Source organism: Dreissena polymorpha, chromosome 14, assembly GCF_020536995.1.
Source record: "Dreissena polymorpha isolate Duluth1 chromosome 14, UMN_Dpol_1.0, whole genome shotgun sequence".
NCBI lineage: Eukaryota > Metazoa > Mollusca > Bivalvia > Myida > Dreissenidae > Dreissena > Dreissena polymorpha.
The window spans coordinates 16,700,922-16,708,803 of NC_068368.1; the positions used below are offsets into that span (position 1 = coordinate 16,700,922).

The window sequence follows — 7,882 nt, forward strand, 5'->3', positions numbered from 1 at the left end:
TTTAAAAACCGTGTAAGATACTTGATATAAAATCAATATTATCATGTCCAGGAAGAGTAACCGTTGTTAAAAGGAAATACACAGGTTGCTTCCCTTGGCTCTTGTGCAGTGAATCTGCCCAGGCTTATGGAGTAAACAAAATAAAGTATGTCAACTAAATGTATATCACATAATGTTATAAAATACCTTTCATTTAATAAATATATTTGTCATATTACTTTTTATGTAAATATGCGTTTGAAATATTTGACTTTAAAATATATTCAGTCCTGTATGATCATACAAATAGGCGCGCGACAAAGCTGCATTGACTCAATTTCGAAATTATCAAGGTAGAACTATTCTGTCCTGGACTTTTTTATTTATTTTTGTTCGGAAACAATTTTATTTCTTTATTCACAAGATCAGACCATTTTTAGAGTGCTTTTTTTCTGAAATTGCTATCTGTCATCAAATGTCACATGTTTTCGCGACTGTTCAATGTTTGTTTAATTTCATGAATGAATAGCTAGTCAGCTATAAGTTGTTTCATAAAATTCTTTCTAATAAATTTTGGTGAAACTGAGAACACTCCGTGTATTATATTAGCAATGTCAAAATCAAGGGATAAAACATACTGGCACTCGTACAGACAGGTAAAAAAAAATGTTTCACTTAAATCATGTTTACAATGCTGAGGAATCATGTTCCAGTACACCCAATGCAACAGGCCATTTGGCAGCTATTTCTTAGGTAATTACTTATTGTTCTTTTAGTATACAACATAAATTAATGAACTGAGAGCTGTGTACAGATGCTTTGTGTTTCTTTTCAGGTGAGCCATTTGTCTGTATTGGGTGGCCGAAACCGCGCTGATGTGTGCCGGCGCATTCTGAAGCATTGCATGTCAAATGAGGTGGCCAACCAGTACAGCTGGCATGGGAGGAAGAAAAAGGCAGTATTTGGAAAACTTCCATTGGCTGATGCTGTGCAGAGTAAGTTGTCATAGTATGTGTAAAAAGATAAGGTCACAGTTAGAACTAATTCATAGTGCCAGTTACGCGGTCTTGGTAGTTTTCAGACTATACCTAAGGGGTCAATATAAAAAACCGGGTCTGTATACAACCACGCGTTCTAGGCACCTTTAATTACTATGAGGGGGGTCAGGGCTTGCACTAAGCGGCGTACGGCCGTATATTACGCCCGATAATTGTTTCCATACGCCGATAACAAAAACCCATGACGTCCACTATACTTCCTTAAAATTGGTCATACGCCGAAAATAGCAACCAGTAACGTAAGCTGTCGATTTAAATAATACTTCAATCAACACTGCTTTCTGCCGACTCAATGTGTTTTGCACACGTCTCGATCAGTCTAAACTTCGCCTCCTTATATTTGATATCGCCCGCAGGTGATTAGCAAGTTTATTGTGTTTTGTTTATCTAACGGTTACACAATTTACCCCCGCGCGGATCGCAAATTGACCGTGACAAACCAGTCGCTTAATATTGGTTGCTTTAACAACACACTCGTGCCTCTTTGCGCGTGTCGCATGTTGTCTAATGATTAGGAGATAATTGCTGGTTTGGGGCAGACGGCACGGTAAAAGAAAGACGGCAAAAATAATTAAAGAAAAACAAAACTGATCAAAATTTAATTAATTACGTAGATTCACTACCGTATAAGTTCCCGCGAGTTTTCTCAGTTTGTTAATCCACCGATAATTACGAGTAATAACCATCTTATATAAACTGGAATCACAATTCATTTTCTATACTAACATGTCATTTTACTAGTCAGAAACATTCAGAAAACACATTTCCTGGATTAGATATAAATTATCCGAGTAGAATTAAATTGCTACGCCATGACCTTCGACATTGCAAATGGCTGACCTATTGTAACATTCAACCCGCGTTCAGTTCAAAGCTGGCGATTCAAATTACAAGTAATGTTATTTCAATAATGGAGAAAACATTAAATGGATTTAACAAACATTTGATAATGTTTGTTAATCCAGATAACAACAAGGAAAGTTTGGGTTATTAAAGTTAAACTGGTAAGACATTTATAAAGTGTACATTTTTCGGACATGTATAGTATTCGGATAAACAGTAATAGATATACTAGATGCTCCATCATGACCATTCATTAAGATTGTGTTTTGTTGCAAATGCAGTCATAGGGGTGAGGATAATAAAATGACAATAAATATGTGATGAAAACTTGCAACCGCACATATCTCAAATTACTTAAATGTGTTGAATGACTTAAATGTGTTATGATTATTAATCAATTAATAAATAATTTAAGTAGATTTTAATGAAAATTTATTGTTTTTACAAATGAACATAGTAAAATGATAGAAATAATAAAAGTTTTGAAATTAACATGTTTTGCCGATATTGTTTGCACAAACTTATACAAACTTTAAAGCCTAGGGTAGTTTCCGCCTTGTTGTATGATATATCTAGTTACTTTCACAGATGTACAGTGACCCAAAATGGATGGGAAGAGTTTGTGATCGTTTACGCAGTTGACATTCTGTTAACATCAACATTAAAGTTGTTTGGACTTCCAACATTTTTGAGTTGGACTTCCATAAGTAAAGGGCAGGAAGTCAGGACTTCCAAAATTTATTTCTTAGTGCAAGCCCTGGGGGGTGTAGGGGAGGTAATGCAATCAAATGTCGCAATAAGGTCTTATATCGAAAACCACAATCACGTCTGAAATTGAAATTTCATGTACCTAGCAATTAATGTCGCTATATATTTCCTTGTATGAGACGTAAAATAAATGACGTATTTATATATAATACTATATAAGGTACCCCTATACACCTTAGGCCAAAAAAAAAATAGTCTTGGTTCAGGGAACCCGACCGACCCTATTTTTTGCCCCCGACCCTAACGATTTTTTTGGTCCATGGAAAAAAATCTGATGAAGAAAATGCTAAAATCTCGTAAAATTTCATTGAAAACAGCCAACAATTTAACCTGGATTGGTTTTCTATATTTTTCTCTTTGTTTCAATGAAAGTGTTCGCAATTTGAACAGTGAACAATAACCGGTCTGCACGTGTATACGAGACATCGCTTGACCTTATTGTTATTAAAGTGCGCATGCTAGCTGGCAAATCAACATTGAGCTCGCTTACACATGAAATGACGTTGTTAAATGAAATGTAAAAATGGGTGGAGCTATGGAGTAATATTCGGTCATTCATGCGCAGACACTGTGCACTTTGAATACACAGTTAATATTGTCGTCTGCAAACAAAATAGCGGCCGGTCGCAAATGTCGTATTATTATAGATTAAAAATGAAAAGAAGCGTGACAATATTTTATTTATTTCCAAGCTGTCTATTGATCTGAATTTAAAAGTGATAATTAAATAATTAGTTCTATGTCGATGATATTACAACTTTCTGCCAATTTCCGATCGAAATGAAAAGATGATAATTAATTAATTTGTTTGTTTTACTCGCACACTATGCTAACTGACAGCAGCGTATTTTAATCAAATAAAAATGTGAAAAACACGCGCGGTTTAATTTTAATTAACATTTCAAATTTTTAACACATAGGAAGAGTCCTTCATCTACACTACTATAAAAATGGAAGTAACCACTTTGTCTCTAAAGTCGCTAACATGGCGTCTTTAACCTTAAAGCGTTGTTGGACGAAAAAGAGTCATAACAAAAAAAAATAATTAAAACACAAAACACTAGAACATTCAAAGAGTCATGGAAACTTGACAACAATTGGCTTCGCTTTGATAATGAATCAAAATCAATGTACTGTGACGCCCTTAGCCTGTACAAACCAATAGCAACATTCAAATTTATGTACACTGCTCACTTCCTTTACGATGCGCTCAAACCCATTGCCATTTTATCAAAAAATGTACCAGAAGAAAGACTTGTGCTATTTTGAGGTTACCCTCCTTTTGACAGCCACTATTCAGACTCTTGAGCACCTGTCGGAGACTAGGTCAGGTCTCATGATGAAAAAAATTCTGAAGGTCACACCCCAAACACCAGAGACTCATAAAGATGGCTTGTTCACTTTTGAATATGAAGGTCACACTATCACAGACAGACAAAGAAAAAATGGTTGGCTAAAAGAAATTTTGGGCCAGCGCTAGCCCTGAAGAAGTGCATAAAGAGCTAGGAATATTGAATAATATACAACGACTAAATACCACATGTGCAATATTAATCATTTGGTCAGTGTTTAAACAATCATGGGTGCATTAACTGACCCTTTTTCACCCTGAAATCAGTCGACTGGTAAAAAAAAAAAAAAAAAAAGAAAAGAAAAAACCTACCTACCCTCCTACATTTTTCTGGCCATGTTCCCTGAACCAAGACTATTTTTTTTTTTGGCCTTAATTCGTGTTAATATCGGGTAAAAAAGGGTATGGAGATACATGTATTTAAAGTGGGAACCCCATGACCTATTTCTTAATCAGAGACCCCGTAACTGGCCATATGTGTGAATATATATAAACATACAGAATTACATCCGGCTGTTTTCCTTTTTCAAAAGTAGTCTTCATATTGTAATTTAAAAAGGGTTAAGAAAAAATATTGGTTTATAAACTGCCCAGTATCGTTAATTCTTGCAACACTGTTTGAACATATAATGGATATAGAATAATATGAGCCTACATGTCATTACCATTTTCAGAAGCTGTCATGCGGTCCTTGAAATGCACAGCTGCAGAAGTTGAACATGAGTGCAGGGAATGGTTTAGAACAGCCTCTGACCGTGACGGTGGAAGAAAAAAGAGGACAGCCAAAATAAGTGATGAACCGTCCCAATGAATTTTAACTCGTGTGTGTTTTAACTTTTAATTTAGTCTCCTGCTGCAATTTGTTATGATGTAAAGGTCTCTTTGAACTTGAAATTAATGATTTTACACAACTTTTCTTTTAATATGTATACTGATGGAAGCAGTGTATATTTTTTTTGTTTATTTTTTGCCTTTATTACCTAAATAGCTGTAACTCTGTGTGTTACTTAGGTAAACGTAACTTTTCAATATATTCTTGTTCTAATTGTTTTCATTTGTCATTTTTGAAGAAAACAAGTTTCATGTAGTTTGTATTAATATTGAAGACAATTTTCTTGTAATATTTTTTATTCAAAACTTTCTAGAAATGCCCATAATTTATGTCTAAGTTCAGGGGACATACAAGGTGTTTATTTCTGAAAATACTCAATTATAAAAATCAATTCCCTCAATTCATTTTGAATTTGATAAGTGACAGAACTCAATTATTTTTATTTTCAAGTGATCATTTCCTGGTGAAAACAACAAATAATTTTAATATATGTTAGTTTAAGGTATTTATAACCATATGTAAATAAGTCCCAGTAAACTACTCAATTATATATCATTCAGCAATATATTGCTCTGTCCTACTGCAATGTATTCATGAACAAATACTGGCTGCTTTATACTGCATATCATTATTAGTTCTCTTTGAAGGAATGGTCTGACTTAATGGCTTTTTTTTCAGTATTTTGGGGATGTGATCCCATTCCATGAAATTGGGAAATGTTGTGTCAATATATATATTTACCTGCAGTTCAGAAAAAGTACAACTGATTAACTACAAGTCTTATTCCACATTTCACAGCTAGTATTTACCATTTAAGACTATTCAACAATGAGGAATTGCTTGACTTGATTTAGGGGGAAAAAATGTGTTCTGCCATTGACAACATGGCCCATTACCTTAAAGTGAGACTTCTAGTCACTTGTACATTTACATTTTGTGCCATTACTATGTTTTTGTTTTTTTTTGCTGGATAGCAATTTCCTGAATTTACTTGTTACAATTTTTGTGTATCGTATGACTGCTATGTTGTACTTTGCTGACTAGTCTTGTTACTATCTTTGTGTATCATATGACTACATTGTTGTATTTTGCTGACTAGTCTTACTTGTTACTATTTATTGTGTATTGTATGACTACTATGTTGTATTTTGCTGACTAGTCTTATTTGTTACTATGTTTTGTGTATCGTATGACTACTATGTTGTACTTTGCTGACTAGTCTTACTTGTTACTATTTTTTGTGTAAGGTATGACTACTTTGTTGTATTTTGCTGACTAGTCTTATTTGTTCTTATTTTGTGTGTATCTTATGACTACTATGTTGTATTTTGCTAACTAGTCTTAATTGTTACTATTTTATGGGTATCATACGCTATCCATTTTAAAGAAAGGGTTATTTTATTAATTGCCAGGGTATATAGACCAGTTTTGATAATATGGGTGATATGAACCATTTATACATGCATGTTTGGTAATTTTCCACGTATACAATATGCGTGTTGGATACGTTGGTTTTCTTCATAATTCTCTTATTTTATTTTCATTTGCTGAATATTCTATTACCAAAATACAAAACTCAAGTCATTTGGTCATTTAACATTTTGTTTCAATGTGTTACTTTTTCAGTTTCTGTACCTGTAGAATTATAGAGTCTGTTTAAATAATTTCTTTTACATTTGTTGTTAGTCAATGTATATATTAATTAATTTTACCCCATTAGAATAAAAATGTTGGAATTAGTAATAAATCAGTTTAATATTTTCAGTTTCAAGACAGTAGTATAATTAGCAAATACTGTATTCCAGTTTGGTTGAAAAGAATGTAAAAATAAAATGTTGTCTGAAGAAAATGTTCTTTCATTTATTTAAGAAACTGTTTTAGGCCCTTAACACTACCAACAACAATTAAAAACAATTGAGGCTAGACAGGGACTGAGGAATGGTTAAAAGTATGTCGGCACCATGCTGGCTCAAGAAGGTATCGCCGACATACCAATGTCGGGCCAACATCGAGCCGTGTTGCACTCCCGATCTCGGGCCGATATACATACCAATGTCGGGCCAACATCGAGCCGTGTTGCACTCCCGATCTCGGGCCGATGTAATTACCGATGTCGGGCCGATATACATACCGATGTCGGGCCAACATTGCGCCGTGTTGCACTCCCGTTGTCGGGCCGATGTAATTACCGATGTCGGGCCGATATTGAAATAAATATCGGGCCGACATCGGACCGATTTAAAATGTTTGCTGGGTATATACTTTTCTACAAATGATTTAATCATGCGAACTATTTGTACGCCACATTTGCCCTTGACAGAATTGCCCCTGATTTCTATCCTGTTTTATACAGCATACATGCTTATCCTAATCTTCATCCTTATTGTTTTAATAGATTAATATATGGTTCATAATATTATCAGTGACGGATGTTGTAACAAGATTCATATTTTGCTGAATTATCGAAAATCTCCGACGCAAAGCAACGGAAAAAGCAATATCGATGTTTTGCAACGGAAGTAGGCCCTCATTGTGTCCGTTCACTTAGCAAACTTCTTAGTTAATAATTTCCGTGTCTGTGTTCTTGTTTTGTTTTTAGAAGTTAAACTTTCGTTTTCAGGGAAAATATTTTAAGGTCGTATTGCTTCTTTTCAAAAGGTTATAATTCATTTATTACGAAAGCTTACTGACATAGTGTGTTTCCAGCTGTTGAGCGTCGCGTAGAATACAAGAACAAATGGTAATACCTTCTAACATTAGGGAAAGGTATGTCTTGCTTAAAATGTATGGCACACGGATATACCTTTATTACCGTTCGAGTTGAAATTCATTTTCGTTTTTAGGCTAATCCTGCTGTGTTTTTTTTTTCATAGTTCCATTCAGAGACATAGATAGATAGTACGTCTCTGTTCCAATAAAAATGTATACTGGTCGAGGACTTAACGCCGAAGAAGACCATGTACTAAATGACCCGTTTAATTTGAAAACAAAAACATGTCAAACCTGCTTAATGAAATATTTCGGTTTTTTAAGACTTTCAATTGTATTAAA

General features: G+C 34.2%; 1 long non-coding RNA gene across 1 annotated transcript; it reads left to right on the forward strand.

Annotated features, from left to right (window-relative positions):
- The first annotated feature begins 248 nt into the window (after positions 1-248).
- On the forward strand, positions 249-6,775 carry LOC127858648 (uncharacterized). Its single transcript, XR_008038997.1, has 3 exons — positions 249-332; positions 815-974; positions 4,674-6,775. It is a non-coding gene; the product is annotated as an uncharacterized LOC127858648 (long non-coding RNA).
- The last annotated feature ends 1,107 nt before the right edge of the window (positions 6,776-7,882 follow it).